Here is a 13,889-nt window from a genome sequence, read left to right as displayed (position 1 = left end):
AAAATCCATGATAATGATCAAATAAGCACAAAGTAATTAAATAAACATTCAATTAGATTAATATTGAAATTATATTCCTATAAATTGAAAGAGATAAGCTAATGCTATAATAAAGAGATCCATTTAAGAAATAAATTAATGATAAAGTCTAAAATATCTTAAATTCATTAGTTTTTAGAGCATTTACAGAGTAATCCAACATTAATTTACTAATTCAGTCCACACATCAACATTAGCACAAAATTCCTGCTGAACAGACCAGCAGGATTTAAGAGACTTCTCAGGGTCAAACACCAAGTGATGCCCATCAATCAACTTGACTGACAGATCATTGTATTGGTAATAGGTGTGGACTTTGCACACTTACTGATAAAAGAATTAGTATAATTAACTTTGATTGAGTGCTAGTTGAGTTACTAAACACTAAACACTTCCAAGCCAAACTGGCCTATGGATGGGAATACATACTTGTAACATAACCCTAAACATCCTCTTAATGAGGCTTAATTAACTCCCTATTCAGGGTAAATAATGGTATAGTCCAAATGTCAATCATATAGACTATTGTAGGCTGTAACAGCTTCTTTTGTTGGTCATATCAGTGCTCCACCCTAGTGCAGCAACAGCACCAATTGAGGTGTAATTAATGCCTTGGTAGGCAAATCACAATCCAAACACAGTCCTGTCATGTTAATTGAATCATGTTTGACTTTGGGTAATTTATTTATAGGAAGGAATTTTCTGGGCTTAGGAATCCATAGTCCTACAGCATGGTGCCCTATCCACTGGACTAACTACTGCTTACATCACAACATTCCCTCTGCTCATTGGATATTTCATTAAATAAGTGCATACCATGATTCTTTCATGCAAACTTGATTGGTTATACCTGCTCATGTGATAAAATGAAAATCATGTGAATAAATTACCAATAGTATTTGAATTTGGTTTCACCATCATTAACATTTCATTTCTTATATTATTTGTAGGCCTATTTATAACATAATACCATCATGGTTATCAATATTGTTGTATCATCACTACCTATATTTTTATCGTCAATATTAATATTATCATCATTATCAGTACCATCAACCTCTGATTAGCAGTAAAGCAAAAATTATTATTATTATAATTACAGTTGAACTTGCCTAAGTCAAATCCAAAATGGCATTGCAAAATTGTTCCGACTTAGGGCAAATAGAAAAATTTATTAGATTATCACTCCCGCCCGAGAAATATTGATGTGCCGCATCAATTATTTCAACAGCATAAAAATGCAATTTTGTGACTTCAAATACATTTTCTTCAAAAAACTATAAAATTTAACAAGTTTTTATACAATTAGTTACTATTTCTGACCAAATATAAACAGTCCCTCCCTCATTGATAAAAACAAAAACGAAATAATCTATTGTTCCGATTTAAAAAAAAAAAGTTTATAAGTTTAACTTAAGAAAATTATTTGAGTTAGGCAAGGTCGATTAGGCAAGTTTAACTGCATTTTAAATACTAATAAATACCACCATCAGTCTTTTAATTAGCTATTAATTAATATGACATGATGTCAATCAATTTAAAGTCACTTAAAATAAGGTATTAAATAAACTACTTGTAAACTTCAGTAGAACTTTGGAAATTATTAACATTAACATTTATATAGCGCACATTTCTACAACATAAACCGCAATCAGCAGCGCTTTACATGACAAGTTTAATTTAATTAATTTATTAATTAATTTATTTATTTATTATTAATGAAACACTTGTGTTACCAAAACATCACACTACACTTACAAAACTGGAATAAATTGTAGTTATGGTCTTACTGTAAGTCAATAATTATTGTACACAAAACAACAACAACAATGCTCAACTCTGTCACAAAACAGTAGCATCAATGTTCAACAGAAATACGTACAGTACATCCTAATAACAAAACAGACAGATAGGGAGTTTATTCTAGGTAGACCAAGCCACAAAGAGCTACAAGGTCTCCTGAAGGTAAATTGCAATATTTTATTTTTATAATGTTTAAAATAATACTTTTTCTTTTTTATTGTCAAAATGTTTCTGTTACCTTTTCTTGTTCTCCCCTCCCCCCCCCCCCCCTTCCTGGTAAGCATGCGTCCTAGGTTTTGTATGTGTTTTTAGGATGTTATATCCATTTTTTATAAAGTTGTTGAAATAAAAATGTACCTGTTCAAACTACAAGTTATCTTTGACTATACATTAAAAATGTATAAAATGATATCTACTGTATTTAGACAAGCACCTTCTCTGTTAGCTTGTAATTTTATTCAACTCAATGCTAATAACTTGTCAATGCAATCACTCACTCATGAAATATTTATATATATTTATTTGTCATATCTTTTTAGTCTTAATGTTTTAATTAATTAATATTTATATTCTGTGTTTAAGTTTGTCATTTTTAGTGTTTTAAGCAACTAGCACAACAAAATTCATAGTTCACTTATTTGTTCGATGACAATAAGGTATTCTTTATTCTTGATGCTCAACATGTGTACAGATTGAGACTTAAAGAACTATAAAGAAGCTATGTGTTTGGAACTGCATGTACCTCCTCAGAGAATTAACTGAATCATTTCGCATAATAATAATAATAATAATAATATCACAAATTTATATGGCGCCAATTCCAAACAAAATCAAAGGCGCAACGCATTTGAAAAGCTGCCGGAAAACAAATAGGTCTTAAGCTGTGACTTAAAGTTGCAAATAGAGTTGGAAAAAGTTATGTAATTTGGAAGTTGGTTCCAGAAATAGGCAGAAGCAAAAGTAAAAGAACATTGACCGTAGGTTTTGGTACGGCATCATACAACATACACAAGTTGACAACTTTCTTTAACTACAATTGATATAAAATTATACACATTGAAATAACACTATTTGGGCCTTATAGCTACATGTATTATGAATATCTTTAAAATGAATATGGTAGGTTTTGTATTTGAATAGAATAGTGGCTCATATATTTGAATGGTTTTTAAAATGCATTGTTATATAAAATATGAAATTCATGTTTATAATTTTACAATCAACTCTCAGATACTGTATGAAAACCTTGGTCTGTTTACTTCAAGTTCTATATTTTACAGTAGCTCTAAGAACTTGTGTTTACTGTATATTTTTTAAATTTCTACTCTTTAATATATTTTTCAACTTTGCCTAAAGTAACACATTATATATATATACCTATACAGTAGTTAATTTGTATTACATTGGTGGTAGAAAGCATACTATGTTGGATTGAGGGGATTTATCCATAGAATAATGATGAACAGTATGCAAAAATCCCTCTCCTTGAGGCCAGGCCAGGATCATGTTCCCAGTTGCTATGACCTTGTAGAGAGCTGTACTGTAACCTGAGACTTAAGGCCCATACTTGCTCACAAACTGGAGGTGTATCTTCCAATGATCCAATAAAGCAGTTCTGGCAATGCTGAATGGCCCTTCTCACTCGCAGGCCTTTGGGCAACCATTTAAAAAAAATCACTCTTCTCTGGGATCAAAGGATGCAATGTAGCATTTTAAAATGCAATGCTTTTGTACTCCTCTCAGTTCTAAGGTTTTTTTTATCTGCAATTGGCTAACCATTTTGTAGGATAACATTAAGATCTATGGGCCTAAATATTCTAAACAAAGACTATAGAAGAAAACTGACCTACAAAAAAAAGTAGAAAAACTGTATCAGATATATATTTAGAGAAAGAAACCTAGTTAGAATTGGGCAATTAAACTTCAGAAAGATGATGAAGTTATTACTGCTGATTACCTTTTTAAAAAATATTATCATTCTTTGTCATATTGTTTCTTTTCAACATGTGTCTCCTTTTTTTTATTAATTTATTTTCATACTTTTTTTCTCTGCCTTACCATGCCCCCTAAGCTTGATTTAAGTCTTGCCTAAGGTATGCATAAGCCCAAGGAATTTGTTTTATTTATTTATTTATATTTTATTGAGAAGTGTGTTTTTATACAGTTTGCCTTTTTTTATCTTGTTTTTATTAAATAAAAGTGGCTAAAATATAAAAAAAATGTAACATATGTCTAAAGTTAGCAAAATGCCTAGAATTTTATGAAATTATTATAAAATTATAAATTTTACGGAATTATTAAAACATTATATAATATGATATAGCATACACAGTTTGTGGTAGTACTACAATTTTTTTTTATAAGAACACATTTTATAGAAACACTGAGGCTGAAATTGCTTAAAAATTAAGAAGAAAATAAGAACACATTATGATTAGAATGGGAAATTCTTTTCCTGTTATTAACATTGCCAATAATAATAACAAACCTATGTTTATTACATAAATTGTCTGGTAATAAATTTAAAGATTATGTAGTTAATAGTTACCTGTAAGAAACCTACATGCTTCTGTATGTTAACTCACTACCAGTAGCAACTTATCAAATTTATTTTGTGTTATTTGATTTCATTTTATAATATCAAAGAATCAGCTTAAATTTCTAAAGGTGAAGGACAGTAGCTCCTAAAGCTTTGTCTACACTATCAAATTTTCTGGGATGAAAAACTGTTGTATTCCCATAGAGTCATGATGTGCCTATATATGGTCATGGTGTGATGTCATTATGACCATATTTAGGCTGGGCACATAAAAAAAACTGAAAAAGAAATTGGTAGTCTTAGACAGGACTTAAAAAGAAACTGAAAAAAAACTTAATTTAAATATTTTATACTTGTACATGATACTTGTATAACAAGGCCAGAATAAAAACTTAACCAGATGTCTATTGTTTTATTGCACATTATTTTATTGGGCTGTCTACTGTATATTACCAAACAAAAACACAATCATAAAAATTACACAATCAAATAGACAAAAAATTATTTGAGTGTAGTACTTCCATATCTAGTTTATTCAATTTATTTAATTTATTAGTTTTAGTAAATGTTTCTATTATTGATTTACAATTAAGAATACAATTATACTCTGGTATATTTGTAGGTATAATGTAAGTAAGTTAACTTCCATTGATTACAACAATTCTACAACAATAATATTACGTTTTTAATATAGCGCCCTATAATAATCTCTCAGAGTCCTATTACACACAAATGTAATAGGAAAAGACAAATAAAATAGTGAAAAGATGCTTTTTTTTATTCTTATACATAGTCAAGGCCATTGCCTCCTTAATAAATATTTGGAGATGTTTCCATAATAATGGTGCACTGGCAGAAATAGATCGATAGCATATTTAGTTATTCCTGAAGATTCAATCTGTTTTCGCTGTCTTAGCCTGAAGCTACAAATAGACTATGCTTCAAGTAAAACTTTGTCATAAAATCATACTAAACTACTGTACCAGTATATTAGTCACCACTGCATTGTAACACTTAGTTTTACACTTTAACAAAACAAAAATTAAATAATATTGCTTAAGAAACCTTGGTATATCTATAAGCAGATGTTTATACAGGCAGGCTTAAAACAGTAAAACTTTCATGGCTTCTGTGATTTTTCTTGTGATTTTTCACACCAGGGAAAACATGCTAGTTTAGGCCTACATTTAACCAGAATGTAAATGCTAGGTAAAAAATGTGTGTGGTTAAAGTTTTTTTGGTGCATGTAAGTAATAATAAAAACTTTATAACATATTTTACTTTCAGCCCTATTTATTGAAGCTTATCCTATGAGAGCTAATATTCAGGTCTATTGGAAACATACACAAGCGAGTGAGGCGTCCATAATTAATTATTTCTAGACTTCCATCGGAAATAGTACTTTTAAAATCATGGGCTACAGAGTGTGAACAAATATTCAGCTATCACTCAACTTCCAGTTTTAAATTGTAAATGTATTGTTAAAAGTAGTTTTTTAAGTAGTATTTCAAATGATTAATAATTTATATACTTTAAGACCATTTTATTAAAATACTATGTTGAAGAAAATTGTTTTTATTGTTTTGCCAAGTGTTTTGTGTTATACTCAGCTGTTTTATCATGTTGTTATATTGTATGGTATGAGTTCCTAATAAAGTTAATCAATCAATATATTAAATATTATGTGATGACTTTTAAAATTAAATCTCATTACAAGATTTACAGTGTTTTTTAGTTTTGAGAAAAAAAAATCTTTAGTGTCGCAGGATTTGAATCAGTGCCCTGAGATTCAAAGGCAGGCATCTTAACCACTAAGTTCATACAGCTCCAATAAACCAGTCAGGCAAAGGAAACATAGGCCTTTGGGCTACTATAGGAATGAACATAAGCTATTTTATGGAACTGCTCTACTATTTATGTGCTGAACCCTGAGATCATTTCAGATTTTTGTTCACTGGTTCAAATTGGAGCGGTTTGGTGCAGCGGTTGCGGTCTGCTTCTCAACCTTGAGATCCGAGGTTCAATCCCTCACTTTGCATTTCCCTTGTGTCCTTAGCAAAGTACTTTACCTACAGTTGTCTCACTCCACCCAGGAGTACAGGGAGCACCTTGTAGGTTCAAACACAAAAATGCAGATTATAGCTGCAACATTATGTAATTCTCCCAAGGGACCTGAGTGTGTTTAATGTGTGATTGATCCAATGACAGGGGTAATAATGCTAAGCACATAAAGGTCTCTAAAATATGTGTTATTGAAGTCTACAATGATTATTATTATTAAATTCAATCACTGTTCTGTTTTAGCTGGAGTTGGCTGAAATACAAGCTACATTATGGTACCACATTTTCTTTTGGATGAGACATTAAGTCGTTGGTCCTATGTGGGATGTGGCCCTTGCATATTACAGAAAGCAGAACATTCTCTCGAAAAGAGCAAGAGATGGTCTTGTAGGACCACCAGAAGGACAATTGGAGTCTTCTGACTTAATAGGTTATATTATCTTTGGTTTGTTTACCCGTTTGTTTCAAATCATAAATACTTCTATTCCAATCTTCCTAGCTGAATATATTCTTTTCTAATCCATATACCAGATTTATGAGCCAAGCTGCTAAAAACAACATACACAAGAAATTAAGGACAACTATCAAGTAGTCTTACTTTGTCCTTGTCCTTTCTTACATTCAAAATATCATAAAACCCTTAATTTCACTGGCCTTAAAATTTCATGATTTGTCTACTACCAGGGTTTTCTACATCATTAATTTTCATGATCAGGGAGACAAAAATTAATGTTTGATTTGATAAGAAATGCACCTAAATTTAGAAAAACTAAATTAAAGGCAAGACTTTTTTTATACTTTGTTCATTTTTAGACAGCTAAAAAAAATACCATTCTGTTTATTGAATTGGGGAAATTCAAAAAAAAAAAATAATAAAAAAAAAATAAGTGGCAAATAAAGGGTACCTTGAAAACTCATTGCATGGATAATACCATGCTTTCAGTATCCAATTGATAAATGTATTTATTTGTGAGGAAGAGATTCCATAGATTTTATGGTGGCGGTGAGCATGATTAAAGTAAAAATTAAGTTCTCTGAAAACTGTCTTTTCATACCCTGTTGTGCAGTACAAATGTTACATTATTTTATTAAATTATAAATTACACTATGTTCATTGTATAAAGTATTGTATTCAGTCTAAACATAATAGGCAAGAATAAAGAAATAACATTACTACAAAAATACAATATAATAATATAAAAAAAAGGTTGAGATTTTTTGTTTCACTGACGACAATCTTTAAATGCTAACATTACTAATTGCCATGGCATTCTAAGTACAGCATAAATTATGTTAAGCATGTGCTATTGTAAGCTGTCTAATTTTTAGGGCTTCTATATTCTGTATAAACAAATTTGACCTTAAAAATATAATATATTCACAATAAATACTGGGCACCCTTGCTGATTCTCTCCTCATTTAAATCAACTTCTGTGAATTATTTACCATTCAATTAGCAACGACAAGGCTAATCTCCTAATATGAGTCAATCAATACAAGTAACCATTGTCATCTGTCTCAAATCGTTATATAACAATATCCTCAAAATACCATTTAAAAGACACGGTAATGTGAATAAATATTATAAGGGCATGAAAAATGATACAAATTGTCAAATAAAAATATGAATGTTTTTTCTGTATATATTGCTAAATCTCTATTCTTTGAATTTGTCTTATCTTCTATTCTTTTGAGTTTTGTCTCACAAAGCTTAATTGAATTAATTTGTACAATGCATAAAATAAAATTACATAAAATTCTTGTGTTTTCTTCATTGCAAGTAACTGTTTAAGTGTTGGATGGTTATTTTTCAGCTTATTTTATTAGTCAGTACAGCATTTGGTTTAACTTAATAAGCCATTCATCATATTGTAATACAATTTTTATTTAATACCGGTATTATACAGTCTTATTTAACTAGTAAAGATATTATCATTTTCTTTGTCTATAAGGCGACGAAATAAGCATTATGAAGTTAAATTATTGTTATAAACTGTTTATTCTAGGCTTAAGTTAATCAACACTCAGTTATCTTTAAACAAAAGCTATCAATATAGTCAAAGTCCACTTAAGAATATAGATTGAAAACTGATAGGTGTTTCAAAGTGTATTTAATAGTAATAAGTCTTTACCAATGTAAATAAATACCATCGTATCTATGATAAATGTACACGCAAGGCAAGGAAATTATACAGGAAAGGCGTCAGTCAATCAGGCCTAAAGTAGGCCTACAGTTGTATTGGAATTAATGTAATTCTTTACATTGTTATAAAACAATCAACATTTTGATAATTATTAGGCCTACTTCAATCAAGACCTATGGCTCACAGTAATATTTTTTCTCTTCATATTATTAGATAGATTTAATTTTTAATTTTTATATTAACAATACAGACTACCACCTATAATCAATTGGATATACTTCCAATTGTTATTAATGTTAATAAAAAGTGATGTTGAAATAATTTAAAAAATCGAACGATAGGGGACACCTATCTTAATGCTTTAGTGTAATCATTGATATTTTGTATTGAAACATCATTTCACTTTTATTTTAAATGTATTGTAGTGTATGATTAATTTGGTATGGAGAGCTGCTTTGATACAGACTATCTTAATCAACCATAATATTTTTGCTGCGAAGCAGCCAATTCATATTCTTGACAGCAATTTGACCTCTGAAAGGTCATTGTTTGTCAAAAAACAAGGGCCTAAGACAACTAAAAAACGGAGTTTCCTTCTTTCGTTCTGCCGGGTAAAATCAATTACTTTAGGCGACGTTTGTAGACTAACCAACACGTACCAACGTCCGCATGTCGTGCTAGCCTTATCCTACTCTAGGCCTAGACCAGCTAGGATGGTATAGGCCTAGCCTTGAAGGGACGAAGGTCCCAATGAAAAACAACGTCGCTCCTTGATAACTTTGTCTATTTAACATCACAATAATTCATTATTAGACCTATAGTTGTTTTTTGAATTGTACTCCACAAATCTCAGCCGATACCTCGCACAAATCGAGTAACGTCTCGTATCTAATGTCGTGACGTCATGGCTCTCTGGCTCACACTTGCGATGTCTCGCACTTGTGATCAAATAACACGCTGGCTCGCACTTTGGCAACACTCTTTGGCAGTCAACTCACCCCTTGAAAACCCACCCTTGGAAACTTGCCCCATAAAAAAATGTACACTTATTAGACCATGCAGTCTTCAAAATAAAAATTGTAACCTTTGGTAATCAACTACATTTTCCACATACATAGAAATTTTTGAAACTTTATTAAAAATAACCTAAACCATAATTCACCACATAGACACTTTTGACAAAAATGAAAAATTACGACTTTGTTACCCAATGAGAAGTGTTCTAATAGAGACAATGTGTCGTGTCTCATATTATTTTTTATATTTTTATTATTCATTATTTTCACTTGACTCGCATAAATAATTATGTTCGAAGAACATTTATATGTAGTTGTACTTCGCAGCACTTCACTTGCAATTTGCAATTTATAGTTTATGTGCATATTATACTGCTACCTGGAAATAAAATAAAACAAATGAAAAATCATTATCAATACTACTACTTCCACCACCCATCATCAGTAGCACTTGACGCCTTGAAGCAGGCAATGAGATACAGATTTTTGAATATTTAAAAACTGGGAGAAAAGGGGAGTGTGCAACATACCAAAAAAAAAAAATTCTGCAAAGCCTGGTGTTAATTAACCACATTATAATGTTACTTATTTTTTCTAGTCTATTTTAAAGGCAATTCATTTTGTAAAAATGATCAAAATTCACAGAAAAATTCTACAGAAGTCGATAAAATACTGCAGACAACCGACATAACAAGGAATAACTAGTACTAACTGTTCTGAAATTCAACTTGCATACCATTGTGCATTTTCAGCTACAAGGTGGTTTCAGAACAATCTAAAAAAAAACTTCACAATGGCTAGCTACTAACCACAAAATAGGCTGAGGTCATTAACCAGGCATTTCTGGTAAAGTATGAACCAGTATTGAATGTGTCCTGTTCCAAGGAACAAAAATGTATTAACTGTGTGTATTTTAACTGCTATGTTTCCTGTTATGCTAAGCCTTGCGGGTTTCCCTGACCTGATGTATGCTTGCTAGTAAGCATTTAACAATTCCTGAACACAATTGGATAAGGTAATTACAACTTAACCTAATAAAAACAAATCCATGTCCTATATGATGTCTGCATAATATTTGCCTCAGTGTAAAAAATTCATTAGAATATTGTCCATTAAAAACATTCAGTCTGTCAGATAGTTAAGGCAAGCCTCAAACCCTATCTGTTCAGCCGAGTTTATTGGTGTGTAGGGCTGGGTTTGGTGCTTTTTGCACTTATTTCGTTTTAATCTTTTCTTTTTTTTAACCCTCTATAAGCATTACCTTTGACTTACTTTGGTCTTTGATTCATAAATAGCGTACTCTGTTGGTTTTGGTTGGATGGACTATACTTGAGGGAAATATTGATCACAGTGGAGGGCAGTTAGCATTTTGTAACCGTAAGGAATAAGTGCTATAGATGTAACAAGTACTGTAACAAGTTTAATATTACTTACTTTTGTGACAAGTCTATAAAAAAAGTAAGCACCAGGAAATGTTCTTTCAAGGCCTACTACTGTATACTTAGCCTCCTTTAATTTTAGCATGTAACAGCCAATATACCATGTTTCCCAGTTGCTGGTTAACAATTAATGATAGCGTGTGATAGCTGAATTTCACCAAATGTTTTCAAAACAAAAGTTTTTTAATGTGTTAAGAAACAAAAATAATAGATCATACTTTTTTCTGTAAATAGTGTACTTTTATAAAGGGGCACTGCATTATCAATATGTGCATACATTTAATGGATCACCAAGAGTTGGAATCTAGAACACAAGATAAGATGTGAATGCAACACTAAACAGATATCATGTGTTTTGTTTCACAATAAGATAATCAAGTCAATAGGAACAAAATTAATATTATTAAGTCCATTTACATTTTTTTTAAATAGTATCTTGATTTTAAATTTTCATACAAATCAGGTACAGTAGATCAGAACATGATTAAGTATTGTATAACTGTACTTGTAAATTTGTATTTAAAAGAATTACAATATTGATCAAATAAACACTAATTTTAATTCTTAATGTTTTGAATTTAAATTTAAAACATATTGTAATAGGATTAACATGATTTCAATAAACTTGATATTTTATTTAGTAAGCGCCAAAAAACAGAGATGGGCAATCCACCTGCGCGCTTAAACATCTAGTTTGGGATACATTTATAGTAAGTCTACAGTACCAGTGGCGAATTTAGGAATTTTGAAATAGAGGGGGCTTAGGGAAAGACTTCAAAGATACCACCTTTTATAGGTTATGGTAATGGTAATCACCTCAAATGCCCAAAGCTTTCATAGGCAAGGAAGGAACAACTAAAGCAAAAGTAAGTCCTAAAAGCCACCCTTATCCCACACTCAATCCACTAGCGCTATGACCTCCACATTAACCCAATGTTGGTAACAAGCTCAAAGTCTATTTTGTCGCTGGGAAATATTCTCACAACTGAAAAACTAGCTCAATCTCTTCTACCACACTTCACAATATATAATATTTTTCATACCGTAGTTGGCAAATTTAGACTACCACAAACTCTTCTTCCTAGGACATCACAAAACTATGTTCTACTTCATTACAGTAATTTGAATATGGACAAAGCAATAAATAATTTTTTTATGAATTATAATTATTATTCCATGGTTGGGCATTACTCTACGTAATTGGAGAGCTGCAGTAAGGTACAGTATCACGCCTTTACTTTGTTTTTACTATAATCTGTGTCCCTTTTCTTAAACAAATCTTAATTTGTTGACGGAATAATTCAACAACAACCGAGTTTACAAACTTTGGTAACATCTCCTTTAAATAATAATAATAAAAAAAAACACACCTACTTTAATGAAATAAAAAAAATGTTTCATTGTTGGGGCAGTTTCTCACAAGTTTCTGAGAGCACGTTCACTGTTATACATACAGTAGTGTACTGTAATAAGTACCGTACTGTACGTGAAAAACATATGAGTCATTTATGTTTATTTTTAGACTGTTTTTATTAAGACATGTCCTACCACAGAGAATATATCACATCTTGCAAGACATTAGTTTATGTTCTCCACTGAGACATTTTGTTATACCTTGCCATCAGAATCATTTTAGCAAAGTCATACCCAGAACAATAGGAGAGATCAATGAAAACTATGTAAACTGTGTTAAGAATTGAGGTGAACCAGATTAGTATAGTAGTATCCTTGTACTTAATCAAGACCTAACTTTGGGATCCACCCTTGGTCAAGTTAAGGTTAGGAAACTAGACTATTAAATAATAAAACAGTTTTTAATAAAATATCAAAATGAAAATCTACTGTGGAAAAACATCATTACCTTGAGCGTATAAAGGATAATGCATATAAATTACATTGGTAGTTCCTAATAGGTTTTCATTCATACATTCAAAAATATCAATTTGTCCATATCAAAATTGAGTGTTTTTCAATATCATTCTCTCTAGTGTTAGAAATTACAATAATGGAATATCTTTTAAACAAACCATACAAAACAATGCGATTGAAGATATAGTAACAAAATCTCTGTTCCAGTAGATCTATTCTTACTTTTAAATTGTTGATACTGTATAAAAGGAAACACACCTGTTGTCCGTTCCCTCATGCTTTTTTGGGCTACCTCCCTTTTTCTCCTTTACCTAAAAACTCATGCTGAAGTGAAACCTAGGCAAGCATTTAATAAATAAGGGATTACTCAATCATCTTTATTAAAAACCATGGATGAGCCAATCACCGAGGAATTTAAAAGACCAAAATAGGCTTTATCGAAATAATACCATATACGTCCTATTGTAACTTATTCATTTTCAGGGGCGGATTTATCAGAGAAGAAAAAAAAAGAGAAAAAAAAAAAAATTGATCACCCACAACACCTTAGGCTATGTTCACACACACGGCGTAAGACTGGCGTAGCTTACGCCAGGCGTAAGCTAATTCGCGGATTAAAATTCCAAAGTGTTCACACAAACGGCGTTCGCTATATTAACGCTGGCGTTAAACTAGTAATAATATAGGCCTATGGGGGAATAGTTTTAAGTTTTAAATAATGTACGGGTTCTTAACTGTAGTAAAATTAACAGTGCAACTTTTAAATCTGTGAATTGTTCAAAGTGAACTTATATGATTATTGTATTTTAAATGAACAATTTTACTTTGATTTTTCAGCTGGCATTGTTGGTGTTGGGAGGTTTTAATAGACAGTCTAAATAGGTTAAAATATCTTACAAAACACAATCAACAAATCATATACATTATAACCAAGTAAAATGCAATAGAAAAAGAACCCCTTTACCATTTCATTTATAGA

The sequence above is a fragment of the Anneissia japonica genome, unplaced genomic scaffold, assembly GCF_011630105.1.
Source record: "Anneissia japonica isolate Jap-2015-1 unplaced genomic scaffold, ASM1163010v1 scaffold287833_len2544123_cov190, whole genome shotgun sequence".
Classification (NCBI taxonomy): domain Eukaryota; kingdom Metazoa; phylum Echinodermata; class Crinoidea; order Comatulida; family Comatulidae; genus Anneissia; species Anneissia japonica.
This window is presented reverse-complemented; position numbering follows the sequence as displayed.